This window comes from Podarcis gaigeae (assembly GCF_964106915.1).
Source record: "Podarcis gaigeae genome assembly, chromosome: 3".
Classification (NCBI taxonomy): domain Eukaryota; kingdom Metazoa; phylum Chordata; class Lepidosauria; order Squamata; family Lacertidae; genus Podarcis; species Podarcis gaigeae.
Genome location: NC_139680.1, coordinates 10,769,066 through 10,786,478, shown reverse-complemented (window position 1 = coordinate 10,786,478; position 17,413 = coordinate 10,769,066).

Below are 17,413 nucleotides of genomic sequence, written 5' to 3'. Positions count from 1 at the left end.
GACCACTGGTCCTGTTAGCTAGGGATCATGGGGGTTGTAGTCCCAAAACATCTGGAGGGCCGAGTTTGCCTATGCCTGCTATAGACCTGACCTAATAATAATATTAATAATAATAAATTTTTATTTATACCCCACCCTTCCCGGTTCGGAAGACTGGGCTCAGGGCAGCTAACAACAAATTTAAAACAATTGATGCAACAAAAAAGCATAAAAAAACAGTATAAAACATGAATAACAGTAAATTCAGAAATCAAAAATCAATTTAGGGGGGAAATCCATCCATTAAACATTAGAAGATCACCAGGGCTAGCTGGCTAAGTCCTTTTGGGCCAGCGAGGAGACCAGGGGAGAATTAACTGTGGGATCCCAGAGCGGTTAATCTTCATAAAAAGGGGAGGGGGAGGGAAGGAAGGGGAATAAAAGATCAGGCTAAGTTCAAATTGAAAGCCAGTTGGAATATCTTCCTGCGGAAGGAAGTTAAATCCTGCAGGGCCCTGGTCTCATGGGACAGGATTCCACCAGGTTGGAGCCATCACTGAGAAGGCCCTGGCCCTGGTGGAGGATAATCTGACTTCTTTAGGGACCGGGACCTCTAAGCTATGATTATTCATGGACCTTAAGGTCCTCTGCAGGGCATAAAGTGAGTACAGGAGAAGTGTGGCTTACTGACAAAAGGGGCGGCGGCTATCAAGGTAATACAAGACAAGAGTTGGACTTGAGGAACCTCAAAACCTAAGAAACTTTGCGTTCATGTAATGTTCCCATCGCATCCTGTTGGTTCCTTCCACCAGCACCCACATAGTAGTACATAGTTTAATGATTCCTGCTCCAGTGACAAATGGACAGCCAGAAAGAATAGAAAAGAAAAGGCGAGCCTCACATTTCGACTCCCTCCTGCCAAAAACCTTGTCGTTTGGCTCTGTCTTGGGGTGTTTCCCCTCCATCTGCACAAACAGAAATGGGCTAGCTTTGCACCTCAGGAATGAGAAGATAAAAAGGGAGATTATTTATTTTTCCACCAAAGTTAGAAATATTTTATAGAGTTTGCAAAAAGTTTTTTGTTTCAGGAAATTTCATCATGTCTCCAGGAAAAAGAACCCCTAATTGGCCTCAGATTTACTAACAACCTTTTCATTTTTGTAATCTGAGGAGTTGTAGGTCATCTCGAGGTGACTGTAGTTAAGGTTGGTTTAGTTCCTCTGTGAATACCTAGTCTCTGTAGCAGTTCCCCCACTTTAAAGAGAGAGAACCACTCTGGCCTGCTGTTCTAATAGCCAGTTTTTTTGGCAAAAGCTTGCATATCTTTAGCATATGGAAATATTTTCAAGAACACATACCAGGCTTTCAGTCTTAAAAGTGAAACGCTCCAACAAATGAACAAATGCATATATAGGAGTTAAACAAAATGTTCACAATCCCCCCCCCCCTCTTTCAATTTTGTTTTAAACCATCCCAAAGATTTAGCCTTTTATAAGAAATGGTGGCCTTTTATAAAGTGTTAATATGCAAAAAATTAGTAAAAAGTCATGAATGAACTGAAAAACATAAGCAAAACCTTGCTAGATCAGACAAAGGGCCTATCTGGTCTTGTATCCTGTTTCCAGCACAGGTTAAAGGTAAAGGTAAAGGGACCTCTGACCATTAGGTCCAGTCGTGGCCGACTCGGGTTGCAGCGCTCATCTCGCTTTATTGGCCGGTGTACAGCTTCTGGGTCATGTGGCCAACATGACTAAGTTGCTTCTGGCGAACCAGAGCAGCGCACGGAAACACCGTTTACCTTCCCACTGGAGCGGTACCTATTTATCTGCTTGCACTTTGTCGTGCTTTCGAACTGCTGGGTTGGCAAGAGTTGGGACCGAGCAACAGGAGCTCACCCCATTGCGGGGATTCGAACTGCCGACCTTCTGATCGGCAAGTCCTAGGCTCTGTGGTTTAACCCACAGCACCACCCGTGTCCCAACATAGGTTAGTCAGATGTTTATAGGAATCGCACAAGTAGGATGTGTAGGCAATAGTGTTCTCCTGCTACCAGATATTCAGGCAAAACCAGGGTACTCTTGCACACCGAATCAGGAGCTCAGGGATTTGACTTGGTTTAAGGCTCTAGTCAAATGCACATTTATGAAGAGCTCTGGGGAATCAGACCCAAGGCCAATCTAGTGCAAGATCCAAGTTCCCCCGCCGGTGTGCCAAATGGGGTTTCCACAAGGAGGACCATTCATTGGTGGCTTCCTGCATATGGAACACCTTCCCTACTGAGGTGTGTCTTCCAAGAACCACCACCTTCCCGACACCTTCTTGGGGCCCTCTTGGTAGTTCCCCTCTTCTCAGAACTCCAGAGTGCCAGTTCTAGGGTGACTCCAAGTACCTGTTTAGTTGTTTTGCTTATTTCTTGTAGGACTGTGGTGCAAAAGGGTTGGATGTGGGGGCATTCCCACCACATGGGGAGGTATGTGCCTGTAGAGGTACAGCTTCTCCAGCATTTAGGCGAGGTCCCTGGGTGTATCCTGGACTCTTGAGAGTTCCACGGACTGCAAGAAGATCAAGCCTATCCATTCTGAAGGAAATCAGCCCCGAGTGCTCACTGGAAGGACAGATCCTGAAGCTGAGGCTCCAATACTTTGGCCACCTCATGAGAAGAGAAGACTCCCTGGAAAAGACCCTGATGCTGGGAAAGATGGACGGCACAAGGAGAAGGGGACAACAGAAGATGAGATGGTTGGACGACAGAGGATGAGATGGTTGGACAGTGTTCTCAAAGCTAGCAGCTTGAGTCTGACCAAACTGCGGGAGGCAGTTGAAGACAGGAGTGCCTGGTGTGCTCTGGTCCATGGGGTCACGAAGAATCGGACACGACTAAACAACAACAACCTGGGTGTATCAGCGCTAGTTTCCGTAGCATTAGGTACCACCTGTAGGTATGTTTCATAGTGGGTTCCAGCCAACCACGCCCTGCCCTCCCAACCTATCTCATCACCAAGGAAATATAATGTTGTTTTTTCAGAATAAATTTTTATTATTTTCTCAACACAGTTTTATACAATACATCAAACCACATCCATACTTTTAGCTCTGCCAAGCTTGTGACTTCCCTCCTTCCCTTCAACAGGTATTCCTTATTTTTTTTAATTGCGTATTTTGATACTAAACCTCTTATCTATTACATTGTAGGAGTTATTTCAGTCCTGCCAGTGTTTTTAAAGATTTACAATTATCCTTTAAATACTCCATGAATACACCGTGCCCAAGGATTAAGGCTTTCTGGGAAATGATATATAATGAAATGGAAAAGGTATTTAAATATACCTTCCTGAAGAAACCAGAGGCCTTTCTCCTGGGCATGGTCGGTCAACTGGTGCCAAAGAAGGACAGAACATTATGTATGCAACAACAGCAGCAAGAATACTCATCGCAAAGTATTGGAAGACACAAGACCTACCCACCTTGGAAGAATGGCAGATGAAGGTGATGGACTATATGGGATTGGCAGAATCCGAGACCAGGGAGAAGAGTCGGCAGAAGAAGATTGGAAGAAATTTAAAGACTATTTACAGAAATATTGCAAAATTAATGAATGTTAGAATGATGTCGGATAGAAATTAAGTGGTTTCCAGCTGTAATGTTTTAAGAGAATATGAAAAAAAGGTTTAGAAGCAGGTTAAAGTTTATGGATAAGGATTTGCTGAATTAACAATTTGAATTGGAATACAAAGAAGGGAGGTATGAGGAGGTCTGGGAAATAAGTTAAAGGAAAATAAGTTATGGAAATTTTGTGTGTTTTTAATTATTTTTACTTTTGTATTTTTGTTATATTTTTTCTTTTTTCTTTTTGATTTTTATTGTATTAATATTGAAAATTCCAATAAATATCTTTAAACAAACAAACAAACAAACAAACAAACCATGAATTTACTCCAACTTTCTATGAATCTCTGATTGTCCTGATCCCGAATCATGCCGGTCAGCTTCGCTAACTCTGCATAGTTCATCATTTTCGTCTGCCACTCCACAATGGTCGGAATTTCTTGTAATTTCCAATTTTGGGCCAGCATGTTTCTTGCTGCTGCTGTGGCGTACATAAACAGTCGTTGTCCGATTTCTTGATCTCTTTCCCCATCAAACCCAACAGGAAGGTTTCTGGGGTTTTTGGAAAGGTATATTTAAATATTTTCTTAAGTTCATTATGAATCACCTCCCAAAAATTCTTAACTTTATCGCAAGTCCACCACATATGATAAAAATCTCCCTCAGCCTCCTTGCATTTCCAACATTTTTTATCCCTCATCCTATACATTTTCGCCAACTTTACAGGTGTAAGATGCCACCTATAAATCATCTTCATCAAATTTTCTTTTAAAGCGGTACATGCAGCAAATTTCATATTTACATCCCATAATTTATACCAAGCATCCAATTCATGTGACCAAAGTCTATTGCCCACCAAGAAAATGTAATAAACAAATAGAGAGGCTACTCAAGTGACGCTGACACAAAGCCCCCCCATAGCAAATGGATGTAAGTTCACCCCCCACCCCTTTCCCAGGAAGAAGGCCTTCTCGGTAGTGGCGCCTGCCCTGTGGAACACCCTCCCATCCGATGTCAAGGAAATAAGCAACTATCTTACTTTTAAAAGACATCTTGTCAGAGAACTGCCATCGGAGCCAGAGGGAGAGGGAGGGCTCCAGAGGGATTCCGGAGAGCATCCCGGGATGGGGAGAAGCAGTCCATCTTCTGGGGAAGGAAATCAGCGTAGCACCAGTGGAGAAGGGGGGCAGATGGGGGAATCGGCGAGGCGGTCCCATGACTCCTCGCCGGGGACCAGCGGGGAGAGCACGGGTCCTCTGCTGCCCACACCCTCCTTGCGCAGAAGGCTTCCGCGCAGGGAGAGTAGGTGGAGACTAGGCGTCAAAGAGCTTCTTTGCCGGAAGAAGTTCAAGAAACGCCCACTGACGGATTCTGCCAGCGATTGAGACAGCCACGGGCGAGTGGCTGTACGGACAGAAAAGGTTCGCTCAGGCAACACAGCCAGGTGTGGCGCCGGTTTACGCACGAGCAACCCCTAGAACCATTACACATCTGAAGGTAGCCCTGTTTAGGGAAGTTTTTAATATTTAATGCTGTATTGTGTTTTTAATATTTGGTTGGGAGCCACCCAGAGCGGCTGGGGAAACCCAGCCAGATGGACGGGGTATAAATAATAAAATTATTACTATTACTATTATTATTATTATTATTATTATTATTATTATTATTATTATTATTCCCCAGCCTTATACTGTATATCAATGTCTCACACTGAAAGTAACTGATCAGTAGAAATGATGCACGTACTTATGTAAGCCAAGAAAATCCTTAATTTTTTTAAAAAAAGAAGTCCAGAGTGGGTTGACTACAACCCTAGAGAGGGCATTCTCTCTGCCACACCTCATTCTCAGACACACATCGCCACCGAGGTGTGTGGGGCACTTTCATAATGGAGTTTTCATCATATGCTGAAGACGTGCCTCTTAATTCTGGTGGTTGACACACTATACTCTTGATTTTAATTTGTTTTAACTGTTTTAATATTTTATTTTTAAAAAATTGTTACCATCTGCCCTGGGACCTTATGGTGAAGGTTGGGTAAGATAGAGATAGATAGATAGATGATAGATAGATGATAGATGATGATGATGATAGATAGATAGATAGATAGATAGATAGATAGATAGATAGATAGATAGATATAGATAGATGATAGATAGATAGATAGATAGATGATAGATAGATAGATAGATAGATAGATAGATAGATATAGATAGATTAGACAGATAGATGATAGATAGATAGATGATAGATAGATAGATAGATAGATAGATAGATAGATAGATAGATAGATAGATAGATAGATATAATACACACCTCTTCCAAGTTTTTCAAAAGAATTTAGGGTGGTTTGGATTAATTTGTTGCATCTCCCTCTGTTGTACTGTTTGGTTTTGGTTTTGGTTTTGCTCTTTTTGTTGCTGCAGTTTTAATTTTGTGTAGTTTTTATCAAGACTGTATTTGTTTTATTTTTCTACACTGTCCTGTGACAATAATCATAATCATCATCATTTATTATTTATACCCCGCCCATCTGGCTGGGATATTTTAACGTGGGATATTTTAGTGTATTTTTGGTTTTTAGTGTATTTTTGGTTTCCCAGAGTGGGCAGCTTCCATAGAAACCAAAAATACACTAAAATATCACCTGTTAAAAACTTTCCTGAACAGGGCTGCCTTAAGATGTCTTCCGAATGTCAGGTAGTTGTTTATCGCTTTGACATCTGCTGGAAGGGCGTTCCACAGGGCGGGCGCCACTACCGAGAAGGCCCTCTGCCTGGTTCCCTGTAGCTTCTCGCAATGAGGGAACCGCCAGAAGGCCCTCGGCGCTGGACCTCAGCGTCTGGGCAGAACGATGGGGGTGGAGACGCTCCTTCAGGTATACTGGACCATAAAGTTGCACCCATCTTTCCTCGGGAGACAATGGACGAGTGTGCCTTCGGGGGTGAAGTCAAACTGTGGCAAGCTTACAGCGCCTTCTGTGGTGGAAGAGACTGGCACAGGAGAGACATGTTTTGTTGCAGGTGGGGCAAATGAAGCCACTCAGTTATGCTGCTGCAGATGTACCATAACGTAAGCAGATGGTATATCAATATTCAGATGAATAGGGAATAAAGAAATAGAGAACAATAGCCCTTTCCTGCTCATGATCCTCAGTGACTGGTGTTAGGATGCATCTGACTTTGTCTAACCCCATTTTAAACTGGTGCCCAGGCCAGAAAAAAGCCAGGGAAGTCCCCAAATAGGAGTTCCAACACAGAAGGAGAAAGGAAAAACGAAAGAGTGGGAGGGAATCAAATCGATTCCAAGCCAAAGGCCAGGCGGAACAACTCTCTGTGGAAAGAAATCAGATCCCACAGGGCCCTGGTCTCATGAGACAGAGCGTTCCACCAGGCCAGAGCCAGTGCTGAGAAGGCCCTGCCTCTGGTTGAAGCCAATCTAACTTCCTTAGGGTCCGGGACCTCTAGGGTGTTGCTATTTACGGACTATTTATGCTATTTATGGACTAGGCGATCTCTGGGATTCCTGCCTTCTATAGCAACAAGCTATAGCAACAAGCCCTAGTAAGAAGCCCTTTGCCAGCTGATGTGCTGTCGGTGAGCACCATACGCCTGGAGGGATGTTTTCAGCTGTGATACAGTAAAATAATATGGTCTGACTCAGTAAAAGGCAGCATCCTATAGTCCTGCCATGGCTGTGTGCACATCATACACTTAAAACACATTCTCCCCTGCCCATCCCCACAAGAATCTAGAGGGCTGTAAATTGTTGTTGTTTAGTCATTTAGTTGTGTCCGACGCTTCGTGACCCCATGGACCAGAGCACACCAGGCACTCCTGTCTTCCACTGCCTCCCAGTTTGGTCAAACACATGCTGGTAGCTTCAAGAACACTGTCGAACCATCTCATCCTCTGTCGTCCCCTTCTCCTTGTGCCCTCCATCTTTCCCAACATCTGGGTCTTTTCCAGGGAGTCTTGTCTTCTCATGAGGTGGCCAAAGTATTGGAGCCTCAGCTTCAGGATCTGTCCTTCTAGTGAGCACTCAGGGCTGATTTCCTTCAGAATGGATAGGTTTGATCTTCTTGCAGTCCATGGGACTCTCAAGAGCCTCCTCCAGCACCATAATTCAAAAGCATCAATTCTTCGGCGATCAGCCTTCTTTATGGTCCAGCTCTTACTTCCATACATCACTACTGTGAAAACCGTAGCTTTAACTATGTGGACCTTTGTTGGCAAGGATATGGGGTTTTTTTGTTGTTGTTTTTTGCTGTAAATGACCAAGCTACAATTCCCAGCACCCTCAACACACTACAGTTCCCAGGGTTCTTTAGAGGAAGCCATGTGCTTTCAGTGTATGCTTTGTACCCAGCCTGCAGCTAGAGTTACAGAGTTAACTCTTGGGGTGTGTGTTTGTGTGTGTGTGTCTGTGTGTGCAACACTGCACAATTCACAGATGGGTGCACCCTCCCCTCTCTCCTGGATGGGAGTTGCTAAGTCATGCTGATGAGACAGATCCAACACTAACACATTCACACTCTGTCAATGGGAGGAAGTGAAGCCGATGATTAAATGACCCTGCTAAGTTATTGGCGTTGGCTTTGCGGCTGTACGTTCTAAACGTACGTTAAGATTCCAGCTGATGGGAGCACCAGACGGGCAAGCAGGGACAGGCAAAAAAAAGGAAAGAAAGAAAGAAAAAAACAAGAACTCAATTCCTCAGCTCAGGTTACGGACAAAGGCATGAAAGCCTCACCCCTTAATACATAAATTATGATCTATCAAGTAGACTAAAGCAATAATGAGGAGGGAGGGGTCATATGAGTAAGGCGGTGGAAAGGGGGAAAAGTAAACACAGTGACTAATGCCCAGACAGAAGTCCATGTCTGACCACATGAGATAGCACAACTTAGTGCCTTCGTCTGAGCCGTGAGTCTAGACGATAAATCAAATGGGGTTTTTTTGTAAAAAGTTTTGTTGATAAAACACATTTTCTCCACAGCAGTTGGATTTAATATTTCCTGGATCCATAACAGTCTCTCGGCTCGGAATGGCAAATGCAGTTCCAGGACTGTGTTAATGGTGGCTACAATACCACAAGGGAAATATGGCAACTGTTTCTTGTGGGGCGTGTTGCAAGAAACCATAGTAGGTGCTTCCCTTCCCTTCTTCCTTCCTGTTTCCTGTTTCCTCATCCCCACTCCCCTTTGTCCTCTCTAGAACCTGCTTCTCCTGCCGACTCGCCCTCACTGGTCTTCCCATTTGTTTCCGTACATTTTTTTTAACTGGATGCTTCATTCCCTTGGTCTCTTTTGGCACAACTTCGCAAATTGAGCGCCAGTTTTCCTGTAGCTGGAGATGACAATGGCCACAACAAGGGTTTGTGTGCATCCCTACCCCAGCGAGGCAAGGATGTGTGTGGCTGGAGCGTCACATAGTTGCTGACCTCAAAGAACAAAATACAGTGGTACCTCAGGTTACATACGCTTCAGGTTACATACGTTTCAGGTTACAGACTCCGCTAACCCAGAAATAGTGCTTCAGGTTAGAACTTTGCTTCAGGGTGAGAACAGAAATCGTGCAGCCGCAGCACGGCGGCAGCGGGAGGCCCCATTAGCCAAAGTGGTGCTTCAGGTTAAGAACAGTTTCAGGTTAAGAACGGACCTCCGGAACCACTTAAGTACTTAACCCGAGGTACCACTGTATGGGGATCACAAAATGCTTCTATTTAACTGCAAGATCCTGCTCTCCCTGATGCTGCTCTGCGTTACAAATGAAGTTATGATGTCGTTTCTGAATTCTGTTTCTGGCTAATAGGGAAGAGGGAGTCTCTGCTGAATTTACAAACTTAAGAAGAGCTTGCTGGATCAGGGCAAAGGCCCATTTGGTCCAGCCAAATACCCGTAGAAAACCTGAAAGCAGAACCTGACCTCAACAGCCCTCTCCCCAGCAACTGGTCTTCACAGGCCTACTGCTTCCAACAGGACAGGCAGAACATAGCAATTGTGGCAATAAATAATAATAATAATAATAATAATAATAATAATAATAATAATAATAATAATTTATATCCCGCCCATCTGGCTAGGTTTTCCCAACCACTCTGGGCTGCTCCCAACAGAATATTAAAAACACGATATAACATCAAACATTAAAAACTTCCTTAAACAGGGCTGCCTTCAGATATCTTCTAAAAGTCAGATAGTTGTTAATTTCCTTGACATCTGATGGGAAGCCATTCCACAGGGCGGGCGCCACTACCAAGAAGGTCCTGTGCCTGGTTCCCTGTAACCTCACTTCTCGCAGGGAGGGAACCACCAGAAGGCCCTCGGACCTGGACCTCAGTGTCCGGGCAGAACAATGGAAGTGGAGACGCTCCTTCAGGTATACTGGACTGAGGCTGCTTAAGGGCTTTAAAGGTCAGCACCAACACTTTGAATTGCTACATGGAGTTGCTGAGGAAAGTTTTTGGATGGGTTCAGATGGCCTCTGAAGCCATTGTTACTGCCTCACCATCTTGCACCCTTCAGAATTAATTTCCTAGCACCATCAATGTCCACACCACTTTCCAGAGTATCAAGGTCTTAAAAATCTTTATAAAGTCCCCTGCCCTGGATCTCTTACAATCTTCTCTTACCCTTTAAATGCAAGAGTAAGGCTGTCTTCCCTATCCTCCTAGGCAACCTCTACTGGTTGACAGAAGATATTGCTTAACCCCTGTGCAAGTGTAAGTACCAGAAATAGGTTGAAATCATTATGATTAGGGAAGACAGTATTTCCATTTGTAGGTGTGCATTACCAAAAGGAAGTCTTTTGTCCCTGAGAGCAGCCTTCGTCCTATAGCAACTGATATCCTGAAGCTGAGGCTCCAATACTTTGGCCACCTCATGAGAAGAGAAGACTCCCTGGAAAAGACCCTGATGTTGGGAGAGATGGAGGGCACAAGCAGAAGGGAACAACAGAGGACAAGATGGTTGGACAGTGTTCTGGAAGCTACCAGCATGAGTTTGACCAAACTGCGGGAGGCAGTGGAAGACAAGAGTGCCTGGCGTGCTCTGGTCCATGGGGGTCACGAAGAGTCAGACACAACTAAATGACTAAACAACAACAATCACCAAAAGGTAGTCTTTTGTCCCTGAGAGCAGCCTTCGTCCTGTAGCAACTCATATTTGCATGCAATTGCGGGTTTTATCTAATATTGCTCCCACCCATTCTGTTTAACATCATACAGGAGACCCCCAAACCCTTTCTGATTTTGTAAAGGACTCAACATGCTTCTGCCTGAACACAGTTTAAGGAGGGGAAAGTGGTTGTGTTTATCTACCTTGAGGCTGAAAACATCTCAGCCAGAACAAGGATCCTGAACTCTCCCTCACCATTGGCACACACACATACCCTGGAAAGAGAAGTTCAATTTGTGTTTTGCAACGCTCCAGATGAACTGACCTCTGACACAAAATTCAACAACCTGACATTTCCCAGAGAGCCGTCTCCCAACTTGACCTTGGCTTCACCTGAGGACTGGGAAGTGGCTCAGACACAGGCAACAAAGCTCAATCACCAGTTGCCCATAGTTTGGGAAGTGTTCCAAACCTTGACCCTCGAAGTCTCCTGTTCTCTGACCTCCTTGCAGGCCATCTTCTGCAGCAGACAGGAAAAGCGAGAGTTCACAAAGAAGCAATAAATCTCCTCACCAACTCCAGGAGGATGTGGGATGCCAGCCTAAATTCCTGACATATTAACACCACCGCCAGTCATTGGCCAATGCCTGTCCACCCAGGCCAGGCCAAACAGAAAAGTTCCTCTCAGAAGTTAAAATTAGAAACCAGATATTGTTCAGCTGGACTTTGTGATAGTAAAAATTGTTCATAGACTGGATCCTGCTTAACAGATTTAAAAAGTGGACTATGTGTTACATACAGATGGAGCAGGGCTCTGGAAAGAAAGATCGTCAATATGCTGAGAACACCCAGCTTTCTCTCTTTGTTCCATCCTTATCAGGAGAGGCACTGAAGCCCCCAAATTGATGCCTGAAGGCAGCAGGTTTGTATTTTTGGGGTGCTCCTAGATACCCCATGATCACCTGAAGCTCAGAAGGCCCAAGTGGGGAGACATGCCTACGTCCGTCTTCAGTTGGTGCATCAACTATGGCTTTTTCTCTCCAGAACTGGCCCTACTAAACATCTTCCAAGATAATAATGCCCACTCACATCATAAAGAGCTGATAACCCACCTACTCTCGGCAGCCAGAAACATCCTAGCCAGACACTGGAGAGACCTGTCAGGAGTAAGTATGGCCCAGTGGTATCAAATAGTATGGGAAACAGCCTTATGAGAAAAACTAACCAATAAACTGAAACTGACACAGGGACAAATAGAAGACACCTTCACCCTGGTATGGCTCCCCTTTATCACATAAAAAGCCCAAAAAGACGACAAGAATCCACCAACAGCATACGAATCAATCTGGCTAACCTGACCCAAACACACACACACACACACACACACACACACACACACACAAACACACCCCACTCACACATGAAAACAAATTTCACCACAGCCATTCAAAGACAACCAACCACCCCCAAGGCCACCCCAACATCCCTCACCACCAAAGAAATACGAGTGAATAGTAAAGACAACCCACACAAGTGACACTGACACAAAACCCCACACATACACTAAGGAGAAGAATAGAAGCATTACCACCCGGCCCCATGTCACTCATCTCATTTCTTCCTAACCTAACACTGTAGGTGTCTCACAACAAATGAAACTGATCTGTAGAAAACACAAGTTGAAAAAAGAGACAGTGTGCATATTTTTGTAAACTACAGTGGTACCTTGGGTTACATACGCTACAGGTTACAGACGCTTCAGGTTACAGACTCAGCTAATCCAGAAATAGTACTTCAGGTTAAGAACTTTGCTTCAGGATGAGAACAGAAATCGTGCTCTGGCGGTGCGGCAGCAGCAGGAGACCCCAGTAGCTAAAGTGGTGCTTCAGGTTAAGAACAGTTTCAGGTTAAGAACGGACCTCCGGAATGAATTAAGTACTTAACCCGAGGTACCACTGTATAGCTTTTTCTGGATAGGGATAGCATGCCTACAGCTATCGATGCTCTGGTAGCCTCCAGGATGGTTGGTTAGAGTATACAGTGGTACCTCAGGTTACATATGCTTCAGGTTACAGACTCCGCTAACCCAGAAATAGTGCTTCAGGTTAAGAACTTTGCTTTAGGATAAGAACAGAAATCGGGCATCGGTGGCGCGGCAGCAGCAGGAGGCCCCATTAGCTAAAGTGGTGCTTCAGGTTAAGAACAGTTTCAGGTTAAGTACGGACCTCCGGAACGAATTAAGTACTTAACCTGAGGTACCACTGTACTTTAGATGACACTACCCTTGAAGATGAACCAGAACTTGCAACTAGTGCACAAAGTATGGCATGTTTGTTGTATGAATGAAGAAAGGCATTGCTGGCAGGTAATGGCGCGTATCAAGTAGATACTGTGCAAAGATTTTAGACAAAAGTTGGATCAGGATAGTTAACCCTTTGGCCTTCCAGATGAGTTGGACTCCCATCGCTCCCAGGTACTGTGGTCAAGGGTCAGGAAAGTTGGGGAAGTGAAGACTGCTTGTTGGGGCATAGCTAAAATTTACAAGCCAATGCTTGCTACAGGTCTCACCGCCACTGCACAATGGTAATTTTGATTATGGGTTCATGTGATTTTGAGCAGAGAGGAAGAAGAGGGGAAGGGCTGTGCATTTAGTCTTGTCTCCTGACGCGGGTGGCGCTGTGGGTTAAACCACAGAGCCTAGGGCTTGCTGATCGGAAGGTTGGTGGTTCGAATCCCCACGACAGGGTGAGCTCCCGTTGCTGGGTCCCTGCTCCTGCCAACCTAGCAGTTCGAAAGCACATCAAAGTAGATAAATAGGTACCGCTGCGGCGGGAAGGTAAACAGCGTTTCTGTGCGCTGCTCTGGTTTGAAAGAAGCGGCTTAGTCATGCTACGCAAGCTCCCTCGGCCTGGAAAGCGAGATGAGCGCCACAACCCCATAGTCGTCCGCGACTGGACCTAACAGTCAGGGGTACCTGACCATTACTTTACAGCGGCAGCTCTACCCACCTTTCTTTCCCTCCTCCAGGAGTTCTGGATGGGCTCTTTCCCTGCCAAAGACACATACGGACGGCCTTTGAATTTTGCAGAGAACCTTGGAATCGTTTTGCTCACCCAACCCGAAAGCACCAAAACTTTATATGGCATCTTTTCAGGAAAGAGCACGGCGTTTCTCTGCAAAGTCAAAGTTCAGACAGCAGCAATATGGGGTTGAATTATATAGACTCTTCTTGAAAACTTTGCTATATGTAACTGCATCTCTGTAATTTGTTTTTTTATACTCAGTATACCCCATGTGTGATTCTGTAGGGGCTGCCATATGCCCTCTTTTTCCAGGACACATCCTCTTTTTCATGGGAATGTAGAACGAGAGTCATCATAGTAATCCATAGTTAAAAGTAGAAGTCAGCAAATTGGTCCTCTTTTTTGCTCTTCAAAATATGGCAACCCTACACACGGTTATGTCTTAGTTTGCACACATCTTTAAGACACACACACACACACTGATTTTTTCTGGGGGTATGCAGGGGTACGCATAAAAAGTAAAGGTAAAGGGACCCCTGACCCCAGTCATGACCGACTCTGGGGTTGCGGCGCTCATCTCGCTTTACTGGCCAAGGGAGCCGGTGTACAGCTTCCGGGTCATGTGGCCAGCATGACTAAGCCGCTTCTGGCGAACCAGAGCGGCGCATGGAAATGCCGTTTACCTTCCCGCCACAGCGGTACCTACTTATCTACTTGCACTTTGACGTGCTTTCGAACTGCTAGATTGGCAGGAGCAGGGACCGAGTAACGGGAGCTCACCCCGTGGCGGGGAGTCAAACCACCAACCTTCTGATCGGCAAGTCCTAGGCTCTGTGGTTTAACCCACAGCACCACCCGCATCCCTCTGCAGGGGTATGCATACCCCTAAACATTTTGTGAATCTTTGTACTTCTGTGCATTTACTGTATTTATTTTTCCCAATTTGAACTATAAAATGTTGATTTTCTTGAGTCAAAATGAGAGTACCCCTAAACATCTGGTTTTTTTAACAGAAAAAAGCACTGTGTGTGTTTATACCTTCCACATAGAAATGAGTATAGGAAAAAACACACATACTCCCTTAGAAAAATTGACAAGGCGTATTTCTTTCTCAGTTTCTACAGTACCATTTGGAGCAATGTTATCAGCCTACCAAGGACAAGACTTGTGGGCAGCGTTAATTGAGAAGAAATGTCAACTGAAAAAGAAAAAAAAGTCCTGTTGCAGCATGGGAGCACTTGCCCCCTGATGCCCATTTTGCCAGCCTTTCAGCTCAAAACAGAGAGCTTCTAATACTTTTGAGGTTTGCGCATCACTGCTTAATACTTCCCAAGAACATAGATGTTCATTATAAAATGTAACCAGACATGTTCCTGACTACATGATGGTTAGTTTATAAGGCTGTGTCCAAAATTGCTGGGAGTGTGCTCTTGGAAAGTGGCTTTTGCAGAGATGGAGAAACCTCAGACGTTTTGGAGGCTTGTTCTGGAAAGCTTTCTTGGCTTGGAAAGTGGACAAGAGTTTGCCACAGGATGGTTAGAGGTCTGGGCGGGGTTGATGTATGGGGATAAATTGCAGAGGCTAAGGATTGTTTTGCTTGGGAAGAGAGAGGCTTCGATGGGAAGTTATGGACTGCTTAAAGCTAGCAGCGAAAACGGGTAAACCATCAAATCCCTTTGTTTTAAAACTGTCCGAAAGTGGCATCCAACACCATCAATCTCTCTCAAGTCAGGAAGGAAGTTGTGGGGGAAATGGTTGAACTAATATGTGGGGTGCTTAAGTAAGGGACAAGAGACCCCATCTTCTGTACCTACTAAGTGGGGTCTGAGGAGTTGTTGTCATTTAGTCGTGTCCACCTCTTTGTGACCCCATGGACCAGAGCACGCCAGGCACCCCTGTCTTCCACTGCCTCCCGCAGTTTGGTCAAACTCATGCTGGTAGCTTCGAGAACACTGTCCAACCATCTCATACTCTGTCGTCTCCTTCTCCTTGTGCCCTCAATCTTTCCCAACACCAGTGTCTTTTCCAGGGAGTCTTCTCTTCTCATGAGGTGGCCAAAGATCCTCAGCTTCAGGATCTGTCCTACCAGTGAGCACTAAGGGCAGATTTCCTTAAGAATGGGTAGGTTTGATCTTCTTGCAGTCCATGGGACTCTCAAGAGTCTCCTCCAGACCAGAATTCAAAAGTCTGAGGAGTTAGGCAACTGCAAATAATGTATACAAGAGGAGCCCTAAGGTTCATACAGTAGAGGCCACCATCCTCTTTTCACAGAGGTCAACTAGGTGAGTATGGGAGGCCGTCATGCAGAACCTAATTGCCCCATCTGTGATTCCCAGTACTGTAACTAGTATTCAGAGGCATACGGCTCTGAAACTGGACAATGGCTAGCAGCCATCGATAGTCTTACCCTCCATGAATCTACCTAATTCTCCTTTAAAGCCATGTACATTTATGGCCATCATTAGATCTTGTGGGAGCAAATTTCACAGTTCAACTGTGTGCTGTGTGAAAAAGTACATCCAAGGATTCTGGGGGAATGACATGGAAGTTGTGAATAATGTTATGTAATAAATAATAATAATAATAATAATAATAATAATAATAATAATAATAATAAATTTATACCTCGCCCATCTGGCCGAGTTTCCCCAGCCACTCTGGGCGGCTCCCAATCGAGTGGAAAGCTGGATTGCAATTTTCATTCAAGATCAAATCAATATTATTTTGATCCATTGTCACGGGGGTCCTATAACGCACAAGGCCTACTCTGCCTAGTTGGTAATCTGCCACTGTTCTGAATCTGCCTTTGTGAGGGTGAGAAGAAACATGACTTCCTCCTCGTTCAATTATTTGTCAGTATAGGCTGGATGGGGACGCAGGTGGCGCTGTGGGTTAAAGCCTCAGCGCCTAGGACTTGCCGATCGAAAGGTCGGCGGTTCGAATCCCTGCGGCGGGGTGCGCTCCCGCTGCTCGGTTCCAGCGCCTGCCAACCTAGCAGTTCGAAAGCACCCTCGGGTACAAGTAGATAAATAGGGACCGCTTACCAGCGGGAAGGTAAACGGCGTTTCCGTGTGCTGCGCAGGTGCTGGCTCGCCAGAGCAGCGATGTCACGCTGGCCACGTGACCCGGAAGTGTCTCCGGACAGCGCTGGCCCCTGGCCTCTTGAGTGAGATGGGCGCACAACCCTAGAGTCTGTCAAGACTGGCCCGTACGGGCAGGGGTACCTTTACCTTTTATAGGCTGGATGATCCAATATCAGAGGTGTACCTATGGAGAGGAGGGAGGCCAGAATGGATGACCTCCCTTTGCTTAAAGGATAAGTAAACGAGAGAATTGGTGGCTCAACGTGGCTCCCTCAACCCCAGGGATGAAACTGTCTGGAGGGGGAAGCCAGGTTTACTTCCTCTGAGCTGCAAACCAGGTCAAAAGCTGTTTATGCTACTTGTTTTGTTAATTTAAACCCGCCCTTTTGGCTCATACCAGACCCTCAAGGCTGTTTGCTCCATAAAAATAGCCATAAATACCATAAACTTAAAGCATTAAAACAAAACAACCCCAAGAAGGGCAATAAAACCATCAGTGTAAAACAACAATAAAATTAAAAAGCTGGAAATAAAAAATAAGCCCAGCAGCAGCACCCCAGTAGAGTTAACCAATGTTTTAAAAGTCTACCAGATGTCTAAAAGCA